Consider the following 14,640-nt stretch of genomic DNA (forward strand, 5'->3'; position numbering starts at 1 on the left):
GCGCCATCTATAAGCCAAACAACGAGTGTGAAAACACTCTTATTCGCATGTTTGGCGTCACCTAGGACGTGAACTTATTATGAGCGGGCAGCTGATTAATTGTCCCTCTTATACAACCTAAACACACCAAGTCTGCCAGTACGAGACCCTCGTTCAGTGAAATAAGGGAGAGAAGTGTATACCTAAGGGCTCGTATTTCCGTGTTTTAACACAATAATAATGAGATATAACAGACAGTAATGACAATGAATGTACAGGGGAAGTTATTAGAACCAATTGAATGTAAATAAGAAGAAAGAAAAGTGGATAAAAAATAACCAGCCGTGAGCAGGAATCGAACCTACGACCTTCGAATAACGCGTTCGATGCTCTAGCCACTGAGCTACCACGGCGGCCTTCCCCCTATCCACTTTTTTTGGTTTATATGTGAATTTTAGAAGTAGGAGTGACAGTCAGCGCCATCTATAAGCCAAACGACGAGTGTGAAAACACCCTTATGCGCATGTTTGGCGTCACGTAGCACGTGAACTTATTATGAGCGGGCCGCTGATTAATTGTCCCTCTTATACAACCTAAACACACCAAGTCTGCCAGTACGAGACCCTCGTTCAGTGAAATAAGGGAGAGAAGCGTATACCTAAGGGCTCGTATTTCCGTGTTTTAACACAAATAATGAGATATAACAGACAGTAATGCCAAGGAATGTACAGGGGAAGTTATTAGAACCAATGGAATGTAAATACGAAGAAAGAAGAAAGAAAAGTGGATGAAAAAATTACCAGCTGTGAGCAGGAATCGAACCTACGACCTTCGAATAACGCATTCGATGCTCTAATCACTGAGCTATCACAGCGGCCGTCCCTCCATCCACTGTTTGGGGTTTATATGTAAATTTAGAAGTAGGAGTGACAGTCAGCGCCATCTATAAGCGAAACAACGAGTGTGAAAACACTCTTATTCGCATGTTTGGGGTCACGTAGCACGTGAACTTATTATGAGCGGACAGCTGAATTATTGTCCCTCTTATACAACCTAAACACACCAAGTCAGCCAGTACGAGACCCTCGTTCAGTGAAATAAGGGAGAGAAGTGTATACCTAAGGGCTCGTATTTCCGTGTTTTAACACATTATTAATGAGATCTAACAGACAGTAATGCCAAGGAATGTACAGATGAAGTTATTAGAACCAATGAAATGTAAATAAGAAGAAAGAAAAGTGGATGAAAAAAGAACCAGCCGTGAGCAGGAATCGAACCTACGACCTTCGAATAACGCGTTCGATGCTCTAACCACTGAGCTATCACCGCGGCCTTCCCTCCATCCACTTTTTTGGGTTTATATGTGAATTTAGAAGTAGGAGTGACAGTCAGCGTCATCTATAAGCCAAACGACGAGTGTGAAAACACTCTTATGCGCATGTTTGGCGTCACGTAGCACGTGAACCTATTATGAGCGGGCAGCTGATAAATTGTTCCTCTTATACAACCTAAACACACCAAGTCTGCCAGTACGAGACCCTCGTTCAATAAAATAAGGGAAAGAAGTGTATACCTAAGGGCTCGTTTTTCCTTGTTTTAACACAATAATAATGAGATCTAACAGACAGTAATGCCAAGGAATGTACAGGAGAGTTATTAGAACCAATGCAATGTAAATAATAAGAAAGAAAAGTGGATGAAAAAATTACCAGCTGTGAGCAGGAATCGAACCTGCGACCTTCGAATAACGCGTTCGATGCTCTAACCACTGAGCTGTCACAGCGGCCTACCCTCTATCCACTTTTGTTTGGGTTTATATGTGAATTTAGAAGTAGGAGTGACAGTCAGCGTCATCTATAAGCCAAACGACGAGTGTGAAAACACTCTTATGCGCATGTTTGGCGTCACGTAGCACGTGAACTTATTATGAGCGGGCAGCTGATAAATTGTCCCTCTTATACAACCTAAACACACCAAGTCAGCCAGTACGAGACCCTCGTTCAGTGAAATAAGGGAGAGAAGTGTATACTCAAGGGCTCGTATTTCCGTGTTTTAACACAATATTAATGAGGTATAACAGACAGTAATGCCAAGGAATGTACAGGGGAAGTTATTAGAACCAATGGAATGTAAATACGAAGAAAGAATAAAGAAAAGTGGACGAAAAAATTACCAGCTGTGAGCAGGAATCGAACCTACCACCTTCGAATAACGCATTCGATGCCCTAATCACTGAGCTATCACAGCGGCCGTCCCTCCATCCACTGTTTGGGGTTTATATGTAAATTTAGAAGTAGGAGTGACAGTCAGCGCCATCTATAAGCGAAACAACGAGTGTGAAAACACTCTTATTCGCATGTTTGGCGTCACGTAGCACGTGAACTTATTAGGAGCGGGCAGCTGATTAATTGTCCCTCTTATACAACCTAAACACACCAAGTCAGCCAGTACGAGACCCTCGTTCAGTGAAATAAGGGAGAGAAGTGTATACCTAAGGGCTCGTATTTCCGTGTTTTAACACAATATTAATGAGATCTAACAGACAGTAATGCCAAGGAATGTACAGGATAGTTATTAGAACCAATGCATTGTAAATAGGAAGAAAGAAAAGTGGATGAAAAAATAACCAGCCGTGAGCAGGAATCGAACCTACGACCTTCGAATAACGCGTTCGATGCTCTAACCACTTAGGTACCACGGCGGCCTTCCCCCTATCCACTTTTTTTGGTTTATATGTGAATTTTAGAAGTAGGAGTGACAGTCAGCGCCATCTATAAGCCAAACGACGAGTGTGAAAACACTCTCATGCGCATGTTTGGCGTCACGTAGCACGTGAACTTATTATGAGCGGGCCGCTGAATAATTGTCCCTCTTATACAACCTAAACACACCAAGTCTGCCATTACGAGACCCTCGTTCAGTGAAATAAGGAAGAGAAGTGTATACCTAATGGTTCGTATTTCCGTGTTTTAACACAATAATTATGAGATATAACAGACAGTAATGCCAAGGAATGTACAGGGGAAGTTATTAAAACCAATGGAATGTAAATAAGAAGAAAGAAGAAAGAAAAGTGGATGAAAAAATTACCAGCTGTGAGCAGGAATCGAACCTACGACCTTCGAATAACGCGTTCGATGCTCTAACCACTGAGCTATCACAGCAGCCGTCCCTCCATCCACTGTTTGGGGTTTATATGTAAATTTAGAAGTAGGAGTGACAGTCAGCGCCATCTATAAGCCAAACAACGAGTGTGAAAACACTCTTATTCGCATGTTTGGCGTCACCTAGGACGTGAACTTATTATGAGCGGGCAGCTGATTAATTGTCCCTCTTATACAACCTAAACACACCAAGTCTGCCAGTACGAGACCCTCGTTCAGTGAAATAAGGGAGAGAAGTGTATACCTAAGGGCTCGTATTTCCGTATTTTAACACAATAATAATGAGATATAACAGACAGTAATGCCAAGGAATGTACAGGGGAAGTTATTAGAACCAATGGAATGTAAATACGAAGAAAGAAGACAGAAAAGTGGATGAAAAAATTACCAGCTGTGAGCAGGAATCGAACCTACGACCTTCGAATAACGCATTCGATGCTCTAATCACTGAGCTATCACAGCGGCCGTCCCTCCATCCACTGTTTGGGGTTTATATGTAAATTTAGAAGTAGGAGTGACAGTCAGCGCCATCTATAAGCCAAACAACGAGTGTGAAAACACTCTTATTCGCATGTTTGGCGTCACCACGACGTGAACTTATTATGAGCGGGCAGCTGATTAATTGTCCCTCTTATACAACCTAAACACACCAAGTCTGCCAGTACGAGACCCTCGTTCAGTGAAATAAGGGAGAGAAGTGTATACCTAAGGGCTCGTATTTCCGTGTTTTAACACAATAATAATGAGATATAACAGACAGTAATGACAAGGAATGTACAGGGGAAGTGATTAGAACCAATGGAATGTAAATAAAAAGATAGAAAAGTGGATGAAAAAATAACCAGCCGTGAGCAGGAATCGAACTTACGACCTTCGAATATCGCGTTCGATGCTCTAACCACTGAGCTACCACGGCGGCCTACCCTCTATCCACTTTTGTTTGGGTTTATATGTGAATTTAGAAGTAGGAGTGACAGTCAGCGTCATCTATAAGCCAAACGACGAGTGTGAAAACACTCTTATGCGCATGTTTGGCGTCACGTAGCACGTGAAATGGTTATGAGCGGGCAGCTGATAAATTGTCCCTTTTATACAACCTAAACACACCAAGTCAGCCAGTACGAGACCCTCGTTCAATGAAATAAGGGAGAGAAGTGTATACCTAAGGGCTCGTATTTCCGTGTTTTAACACAATAATAATGAGATATAACAGGCAGTAATGACAAGGAATGTACAGGGGAAGTTATTAGAACCAATTGAATGTAAATAAGAAGAAAGAAAAGTGGATAAAAAATAACCAGCCGTGAGCAGGAATCGAACCTACGACCTTCGAATAACGCGTTCGATGCTCTAACCACTGAGCTACCACGGCGGCCTTCCCCCTATCCACTTTTTTTGGTTTATATGTGAATTTTAGAAGTAGGAGTGACAGTCAGCGCCATCTATAAGCCAAACGACGAGTGTGAAAACACTCTTATGCGCATGTTTGGCGTCACGTAGCACATGAACTTATTATGAGCGGGCCGCTGATTAATTGCCCCTCTTATACAACCTAAACACACCAAGTCTGCCAGTACGAGACCCTCGTTCAGTGAAATAAGGAAGAGAAGTGTATACCTAATGGTTCGTATTTCCGTGTTTTAACACAATATTAATGAGATATAACAGACAGTAATGCCAAGGAATGTACAGGGGAAGTTATTAAAACCAATGGAATGTAAATAAGAAGAAAGAAGAAAGAAAAGTGGATGAAAAAATTACCAGCTGTGAGCAGGAATCGAACCTACGACCTTCGAATAACGCGTTCGATGCTCTAACCACTGAGCTGTCACAGCGGCCTTTCTATCCACTGTTTGGGGTTTATATGTGAATTTAGAAGTAGGAGTGGCAGTCAGCGCCATCTATAAGCCAAACAACGAGTGTGAAAACACTCTTATTCGCATGTTTGGCGTCACCTAGGACGTGAACTTATTATGAGCGGGCAGCTGATTAATTGTCCCTCTTATACAAACTAAACACACCAAGTCTGCCAGTACGAGACCCTCGTTCAGTGAAATAAGGGAGAGAAGTGTATACCTAAGGGCTCGTATTTCCGTGTTTTAACACAATAATAATGAGATATAACAGACAGTAATGCCAAGGAATGTACAGGGGAAGTTATTAGAACCAATGGAATGTAAATACGAAGAAAGAAGAAAGAAAAGTGGATGAAAAATTACCAGCTGTGAACAGGAATCAAACCTACGACCTTCGAATAACGCATTCGATGCTCTAATCACTGAGCTATCACAGCGGCCGTCCCTCCATCCACTGTTTGGGGTTTATATGTGAATTTTAGAAGTAGGAGTGACAGTCAGCGCCATCTATAAGCCAAACGACGAGTGTGAAAACACCCTTATGCGCATGTTTGGCGTCACGTAGCACGTGAACTTATTATGAGCGGGCCGCTGATTAATTGTCCCTCTTATACAACCTAAACACACCAAGTCTGCCAGTACGAGACCCTCGTTCAGTGAAATAAGGGAGAGAAGCGTATACCTAAGGGCTCGTATTTCCGTGTTTTAACACAAATAATGAGATATAACAGACAGTAATGCCAAGGAATGTACAGGGGAATTTATTAGAACCAATGGAATGTAAATAAGAAGAAAGAAAAAAGAAAAGTGGATGAAAAAATAACCAGCCGTGAGCAGGAATCGAACCTACGACCTTCGAATATCGCGTTCGATGCTCGAACCACTGAGCTACCACAGCGGCCTACCCTCTATCCACTTTTGTTTGGGTTTATATGTGAATTTAGAAGTAGGAGTGACAGTCAGCGTCATCTATAAGCCAAACGACGAGTGTGAAAACACTCTTATGCGCATGTTTGGCGTCACGTAGCACGTGAACTTATTATGAGCGGGCTGCTGATAAATTGTCCCTCTTATACAACCTAAACACACCAAGTCTGCCAGTACGAGACCCTCGTTCAATAAAATAAGGAAAAGAAGTGTATACCTAAGGGCTCGTTTTTCCTTGTTTTAACACAATAATAATGAGATCTAACAGACAGTAATGCCAAGGAATGTACAGGAGAGTTATTAGAACCAATGCAATGTAAATAGGAAGAAAGAAAAGTGGATGAAAAAATAACCAGCCGTGAGCAGGAATCGAACCTACGACCTTCGAATAACGCGTTCGATGCTCTAACCACTGAGCTACCACGGCAGCCTTCCCCCTATCCACTTTTTTTGGTTTATATGTGAATTTTAGAAGTAGGAGTGACAGTCAGCGCCATCTATAAGCCAAACGACGAGTGTGAAAACACCCTTATGCGCATGTTTGGCATCACGTAGCATGTGAACTTATTATGAGCGGGCCGCTGATTAATTGTCCCTCTTATACAACCTAAACACACCAAGTCTGCCAGTACGAGACCCTCGTTCAGTGAAATAAGGGAGAGAAGCGTATACCTAAGGGCTCGTATTTCCGTGTTTTAACACAAATAATGAGATATAACAGACAGTAATGCCAAGGAATGTACAGGGGAATTTATTAGAACCAATGGAATGTAAATAAGAAGAAAGAAAAAAGAAAAGTGGATGAAAAAATAACCAGCCGTGAGCAGGAATTGAACCTACGACCTTCGAATATCGCGTTCGATGCTCGAACCACTGAGCTGTCACAGCGGCCGTTCTATCCACTGTTTGGGGTTTATATGTGAATTTAGAAGTAGGAGTGACAGTCAGCAGCGCCATCTATAAGCCAAACAACGAGTGTGAAAACACTCTTATTCGCATGTTTGGCGTCACCTAGGACGTGAACTTATTATGAGCGGGCAGCTGATTAGTTGTCCCTCTTATACAACCTAAACACACCAAGTCTGCCAGTACGAGACCCTCATTCAGTGAAATAAGGGAGAGAAGTGTATACCTAAGGGCTCGTATTTCCGTGTTTTAACACAATAATAATGATATATAACAGACAGGAATGCCAAGGAATGTACAGGGGAAGTTATTAGAACCAATGGAATGTAAATACGAAGAAACAAGAAAGAAAAGTGGATGAAAAAATTACCAGCTGTGAGCAGGAATCGAACCTACGACCTTCGAATAACGCATTCGATGCTCTAATCACTGAGCTATCACAGCGGCCGTCCCTCCATCCACTGTTTGGGGTTTATATGTAAATTTGGAAGTAGGAGTGACAGTCAGCGCCATCTATAAGCGAAACAACGAGTGTGAAAACACTCTTATTCGCATGTTTGGCGTCACGTAGCACGTGAACTTATTATGAGCGGGCAGCTGATTAATTGTCCCTCTTATACAACCTAAACACACCAAGTCAGCCAGTACGAGACCCTCGTTCAGTGAAATAAGGGAGAGAAGTGTATACCTAAGGGCTCGTATTTCCGTGTTTTAACACAATATTAATGAGATCTAACAGACAGGAATGCCAAGGAATGTACAGATGAAGTTATTAGAACCAATAGAATGTAAAAAAAAGAAAGAAAAGTGGATGAAAAAAGAACCAGCCGTGAGCAGGAATCGAACCTACGACCTTCGAATAACGCGTTCGATGCTCTAACCACTGAGCTATCACCGCGGCCTTCCCTCCATCCACTTTTTTGGGTTTATATGTGAATTTAGAAGTAGGAGTGACAGTCAGCGCCATCTATAAGCCAAACAACGAGTGTGAAAACACTCTTATTCGCATGTTTGGCGTCACCTAGGACGTGAACTTATTATGAGCGGGCAGCTGATTAATTGTCCCTCTTATACAACCTAAACACACCAAGTCTGCCAGTACGAGACCCTCGTTCAGTGAAATAAGGGAGAGAAGTGTATACCTAAGGGCTCGTATTTCCGTGTTTTAACACAATAATAATGAGATATAACAGACAGTAATGACAATGAATGTACAGGGGAAGTTATTAGAACCAATTGAATGTAAATAAGAAGAAAGAAAAGTGGATAAAAAATAACCAGCCGTGAGCAGGAATCGAACCTACGACCTTCGAATAACGCGTTCGATGCTCTAACCACTGAGGTACCACGGCCGCCTTCCCCCTATCCACTTTTGTTTGGGTTTATATGTGAATTTAGAAGTAGGAGTGACAGTCAGCGTCATCTATAAGCCAAACGACGAGTGTGAAAACACTCTTATGCGCATGTTTGGCGTCACGTAGCACGTGAACTTATTATGAGCGGGCAGCTGATAAATTGTCCCTCTTATACAACCTAAACACACCAAGTCAGCCAGTACGAGACCCTCGTTCAGTGAAATAAGGGAGAGAAGTGTATACCTAAGGGCTCGTATTTCCTTGTTTTAACACAATATTAATGAGGTATAACAGACAGTAATGCCAAGGAATGTACAGGGGAAGTTATTAGAACCTATGGAATGTAAATACGAAGAAAGAATAAAGAAAAGTGGATGAAAAAATTACCAGCTGTGAGCAGGAATCGAACCTACCACCTTCGAATAACGCATTCGATGCCCTAATCACTGAGCTATCACAGCGGCCGTTCCTCCATCCACTGTTTGGGGTTTATATGTAAATTTAGAATTAGGAGTGACAGTCAGCGCCATCTATAAGCGAAACAACGAGTGTGAAAACACTCTTATTCGCATGTTTGGCGTCACGTAGCACGTGAACTTATTATGAGCGGGCAGCTGATTAATTGTCCCTCTTATACAACCTAAACACACCAAGTCAGCCAGTACGAGACCCTCGTTCAGTGAAATAAGGGAGAGAAGTGTATACCTAAGGGCTCGTATTTCCGTGTTTTAACACAATATTAATGAGATCTAACAGACAGTAATGCCAAGGAATGTACAGGAGAGTTATTAGAACCAATGCAATGTAAATAGGAAGAAAGAAAAGTGGATGAAAAAATAACCAGCCGTGAGCAGGAATCGAACCTACGACCTTCGAATAACGCGTTCGATGCTCTAACCACTGAGGTACCACGGCCGCCTTCCCCCTATCCACTTTTTTGGTTTATATGTGAATTTTAGAAGTAGGAGTGACAGTCAGCGCCATCTATAAGCCAAACGACGAGTGTGAAAACACTCTTATGCGAATGTTTGGCGTCACGTAGCACGTGAACTTATTATGAGCGGGCCGCTGAATAATTGTCCCTCTTATACAACCTAAACACACCAAGTCTGCCAGTACGAGACCCTCGTTCAGTGAAATAAGGAACAGAAGTGTATACCTAATGGTTCGTATTTCCGTGTTTTAACACAATATTAATGAGATATAACAGACAGTAATGCCAAGGAATGTACAGGGGAAGTTATTAAAACCAATGGAATGTAAATAAGAAGAAAGAAGAAAGAAAAGTGGATGAAAAAATTACCAGCTGTGAGCAGGAATCGAACCTACGACCTTCGAATAACGCGTTCGATGCTCTAACCACTGAGCTATCACAGCAGCCGTCCCTCCATCCACTGTTTGGGGTTTATATGTAAATTTAGAAGTAGGAGTGACAGTCAGCGCCATCTATAAGCCAAACAACGAGTGTGAAAACACTCTTATTCGCATGTTTGGCGTCACCTAGGACGTGAACTTATTATGAGCGGGCAGCTGATTAATTGTCCCTCTTATACAACCTAAACACACCAAGTCTGCCAGTACGAGACCCTCGTTCAGTGAAATAAGGGAGAGAAGTGTATACCTAAGGGCTCGTATTTCCGTATTTTAACACAATAATAATGAGATATAACCGACAGTAATGCCAAGGAATGTACAGGGGAAGTTATTAGAACCAATGGAATGTAAATACGAAGAAAGAAGACAGAAAAGTGGATGAAAAAATTACCAGCTGTGAGCAGGAATCGAACCTACGACCTTCGAATAACGCATTCGATGCTCTAATCACTGAGCTATCACAGCGGCCGTCCCTCCATCCACTGTTTGGGGTTTATATGTAAATTTAGAAGTAGGAGTGACAGTCAGCGCCATCTATAAGCCAAACAACGAGTGTGAAAACACTCTTATTCGCATGTTTGGCGTCACCTAGGACGTGAACTTATTATGAGCGGGCAGCTGATTAATTGTCCCTCTTATACAACCTAAACACACCAAGTCAGCCAGTACGAGACCCTCGTTCAGTGAAATAAGGGAGAGAAGTGTATACCTAAGGGCTCGTATTTCCGTGTTTTAACACAATATTAATGAGATCTAACAGACAGTAATGCCAAGGAATGTACAGATGAAGTTATTAGAACCAATGGAATGTAAATAAGAAGAAAGAAAAGTGGATGAAAAAAGAACCAGCCGTGAGCAGGAATCGAACCTACGACCTTCGAATAACGCGTTCGATGCTCTAACCACTGAGCTATCACCGCGGCCTTCCCTCCATCCACTTTTTTGGGTTTATATGTGAATTTAGAAGTAGGAGTGACAGTCAGCGCCATCTATAAGCCAAACAACGAGTGTGAAAACACTCCTATTCGCATGTTTGTTTCACCTAGGAGGTGAACTTATTATGAGCGGGCAGCTGAATAATTGTCCCTCTTATACAACCTAAACACACCAAGTCTGCCAGTACGAGACCCTCGTTCAATAAAATAAGGAAAAGAAGTGTATACCTAAGGGCTCGTTTTTCCTTGTTTTAACACAATAATAATGAGATCTAACAGACAGTAATGCCAAGGAATGTACAGGAGAGTTATTAGAACCAATGCAATGTAAAAAGGAAGAAAGAAAATTGGATGAAAAAATAACCAGCCGTGAGCGGGAATCGAACCTACGACCTTCGAATAACGCGTTCGATGCTCTAACCACTGAGCTACCACGGCGGCCTTCCCCCTATCCACTTTTTTTGGTTTATATGTGAATTTTAGAAGTAGGAGTGACAGTCAGCGCCATCTATAAGCCAAACGACGAGTGTGAAAACACTCTTATGCGCATGTTTGGCGTCACGTAGCACGTGAACTTATTATGAGCGGGCCGCTGATTAATTGTCCCTCTTATACAACTTAAACACACCAAGTCTGCCAGTACGAGACCCCCATTCAGTGAAATAAGGAAGAAAAGTGTATACCTAATGGTTCGTATTTCCGTGTTTTAACACATTATTAATGAGATATAACAGACAGTAATGCCAAGGAATGTACAGGGGAAGTTATTAAAACCAATGGAATGTAAATAAGAAAGAAGAAAGAAAAGTGGATGAAAAAATTACCAGCTGTGAGCAGGAATTGAACCTACGACCTTCGAATAACGCGTTCGATGCTCTAACCACTGAGCTTTCACAGCGGCCGTCCCTCCATCCACTGTTTGGGGTTTATATGTAAATTTAGAAGTAGGAGTGACAGTCAGCGCCATCTATAAGCCAAACAACGAGTGTGAAAACACTCTTATTCGCATGTTTGGCGTCACCTAGGACGTGAACTTATTATGAGCGGGCAGCTGATTAATTGTCCCTCTTATACAACCTAAACACACCAAGTCTGCCAGTACGAGACCCTCGTTCAGTGAAATAAGGGAGAGAAGTGTATACCTAAGGGCTCGTATTTCCGTGTTTTAACACAATAATAATGAGATATAACAGGCAGTAATGACAAGGAATGTACAGGGGAAGTGATTAAAACCAATGGAATGTAAATAAAAAGATAGAAAAGTGGATGAAAAAATAACCAGCCGTGAGCAGGAATCGAACTTACGACCTTCGAATATCGCGTTCGATGCTCTAACCACTGAGCTACCACGGCGGCCTACCCTCTATCCACTTTTGTTTGGGTTTATATGTGAATTTAGAAGTAGGAGTGACAGTCAGCGTCATCTATAAGCCAAACGACGAGTGTGAAAACACTCTTATGTGCATGTTTGGCGTCATGTAGCACGTGAACTCATTATGAGTGGGCAGCTGATTAATTGTCCCTCTTATACAACCTAAACACACCAAGTCAGCCAGTACGAGACCCTCGTTCAGTGAAATAAGGGAGAGAAGTGTATACCTAAGGGCTCGTATTTCCGTGTTTTAACACAATATTAATGAGATCTAACAGACAGTAATGCCAAGGAATGTACAGATGAAGTTATTAGAACCAATGGAATGTAAATAAGAAGAAAGAAAAGTGGATGAAAAAAGAACCAGCCGTGAGCAGGAATCGAACCTACGACCTTCGAATAACGCGTTCGATGCTCTAACCACTGAGCTATCACCGCGGCCTTCCCTCCATCCACTTTTTTGGGTTTATATGTGAATTTAGAAGTAGGAGTGACAGTCAGCGCCATCTATAAGCCAAACAACGAGTGTGAAAACACTCCTATTCGCATGTTTGTTTCACCTAGGAGGTGAACTTATTATGAGCGGGCAGCTGAATAATTGTCCCTCTTATACAACCTAAACACACCAAGTCTGCCAGTACGAGACCCTCGTTCAGTGAAATAAGGGAGAGAAGTGTATACCTAAGGGCTCGTATTTTCGTGTTTTAACACAATAATAATGAGATATAACAGACAGTAATGACAAGGAATGTACAGGGGAAGTTATTAGAACCAATGGAATGTAAATAAAAAGATAGAAAAGTGGATGAAAAAATAACCAGCCGTGAGCAGGAATCGAACTTACGACCTTCGAATATCGCGTTCGATGCTCTAACCACTGAGCTACCACGGCGGCCTTCCCTCCATCCACTTTTTTTGGTTTATATGTGAATTTTAGAAGTAGGAGTGACAGTCAGCGCCATCTATAAGCCAAACGACAAGTGTGAATACATTCTTATGCGCATGTTTGGCGTCACGTAGCACGTGAAATTATTATTAGCGGGCAGCTGATTAATTTTCCCTCTTATACAACCTAAACACACCAAGTCTGCGAGTACGAGTCCCTTGTTCAATGAAACAAGGGAAAGAAGTGTATACCTAAGGGCTCGTTTTTCCGTGGTTTAACACAATAATAATGAGATCTAACAGATAGTAATGCCAAGGAATGTACAGGGGAAGTCATTACAACCAATGGAAAATAAATAAGAAGAAAGAAAAAAGAAAAGTGGATGAAAAAATAACCAGCCGTGAGCAGGAATCGAACCTACGACCTTCGAATATCGCGTTCGATGCTCTAACCACTGAGCTACCACAGCGGCCTACCCTCTATCCACTTTTGTTTGGGTTTATATGTGAATTTAGAAGTAGGAGTGACAGTCAGCGTCATCTATAAGCCAAACGACGAGTGTGAAAACACTCTTATGCGTATGTTTGGCGTCACGTAGCACGTGAACTTATTATGAGCGGGCAGCTGATAAATTGTCCCTCTTATACAACCTAAACACACCAAGTCTGCCAGTACGAGACCCTCGTTCAATAAAATAAGGAAAAGAAGTGTATACCTAAGGGCTCGTTTTTCCTTGTTTTAACACAATAATAATGAGATCTAACAGACAGTAATGCCAAGGAATGTACAGGAGAGTTATTAGAACCAATGCAATGTAAAAAGGAAGAAAGAAAATTGGATGAAAAAATAACCAGCCGTGAGCGGGAATCGAACCTACGACCTTCGAATAACGCGTTCGATGCTCTAACCACTGAGCTACCACGGCGGCCTTCCCCCTATCCACTTTTTTTGGTTTATATGTGAATTTTAGATGTAGGAGTGACAGTCAGCGCCATCTATAAGCCAAACGACGAGTGTGAAAACACTCTTATGCGCATGTTTGGCGTCACGTAGCACGTGAACTTATTATGAGCGGGCCGCTGATTAATTGTCCCTCTTATACAACTTAAACACACCAAGTCTGCCAGTACGAGACCCCCATTCAGTGAAATAAGGAAGAAAAGTGTATACCTAATGGTTCGTATTTCCGTGTTTTAACACATTATTAATGAGATATAACAGACAGTAATGCCAAGGAATGTACAGGGGAAGTTATTAAAACCAATGGAATGTAAATAAGAAAGAAGAAAGAAAAGTGGATGAAAAAATTACCAGCTGTGAGCAGGAATCGAACCTACGACCTTCGAATAACGCGTTCGATGCTCTAACCACTGAGCTTTCACAGCGGCCGTCCCTCCATCCACTGTTTGGGGTTTATATGTAAATTTAGAAGTAGGAGTGACAGTCAGCGCCATCTATAAGCCAAACAACGAGTGTGAAAACACTCTTATTCGCATGTTTGGCGTCACCTAGGACGTGAACTTATTATGAGCGGGCAGCTGATTAATTGTCCCTCTTATACAACCTAAACACACCAAGTCTGCCAGTACGAGACCCTCGTTCAGTGAAATAAGGGAGAGAAGTGTATACCTAAGGGCTCGTATTTCCGTGTTTTAACACAATAATAATGAGATATAACAGGCAGTAATGACAAGGAATGTACAGGGGAAGTGATTAAAACCAATGGAATGTAAATAAAAAGATAGAAAAGTGGATGAAAAAATAACCAGCCGTGAGCAGGAATCGAACTTACGACCTTCGAATATCGCGTTCGATGCTCTAACCACTGAGCTACCACGGCGGCCTACCCTCTATCCACTTTTGTTTGGGTTTATATGTGAATTTAG

At 42.0% G+C, this 14,640-nt stretch overlaps 1 protein-coding gene and 6 non-coding genes across 7 annotated transcripts in view; all 7 read right to left on the minus strand.

Moving 5' to 3' along the window:
* LOC119162118 (uncharacterized) overlaps window positions 1-14,640 on the minus strand; it is a 231,908-nt gene that overhangs the window by 150,605 nt on the left and 66,663 nt on the right. The window lies entirely within an intron of this gene.
* Window positions 3,987-4,059, minus strand: TRNAS-CGA (transfer RNA serine (anticodon CGA)). Its single transcript has one exon. It is a non-coding gene; the product is annotated as a tRNA-Ser (tRNA).
* Window positions 5,825-5,897, minus strand: TRNAS-CGA (transfer RNA serine (anticodon CGA)). The gene has a single exon. It is a non-coding gene; the product is annotated as a tRNA-Ser (tRNA).
* Window positions 11,777-11,849, minus strand: TRNAS-CGA (transfer RNA serine (anticodon CGA)). The gene has a single exon. It is a non-coding gene; the product is annotated as a tRNA-Ser (tRNA).
* On the minus strand, window positions 12,688-12,760 carry TRNAS-CGA (transfer RNA serine (anticodon CGA)). Its single transcript has one exon. It is a non-coding gene; the product is annotated as a tRNA-Ser (tRNA).
* TRNAS-CGA (transfer RNA serine (anticodon CGA)) lies at window positions 13,151-13,223 on the minus strand. The gene has a single exon. It is a non-coding gene; the product is annotated as a tRNA-Ser (tRNA).
* On the minus strand, window positions 14,522-14,594 carry TRNAS-CGA (transfer RNA serine (anticodon CGA)). The gene has a single exon. It is a non-coding gene; the product is annotated as a tRNA-Ser (tRNA).

The sequence above is a fragment of the Rhipicephalus microplus genome, chromosome 3, assembly GCF_043290135.1.
Source record: "Rhipicephalus microplus isolate Deutch F79 chromosome 3, USDA_Rmic, whole genome shotgun sequence".
Taxonomy (NCBI): domain Eukaryota; kingdom Metazoa; phylum Arthropoda; class Arachnida; order Ixodida; family Ixodidae; genus Rhipicephalus; species Rhipicephalus microplus.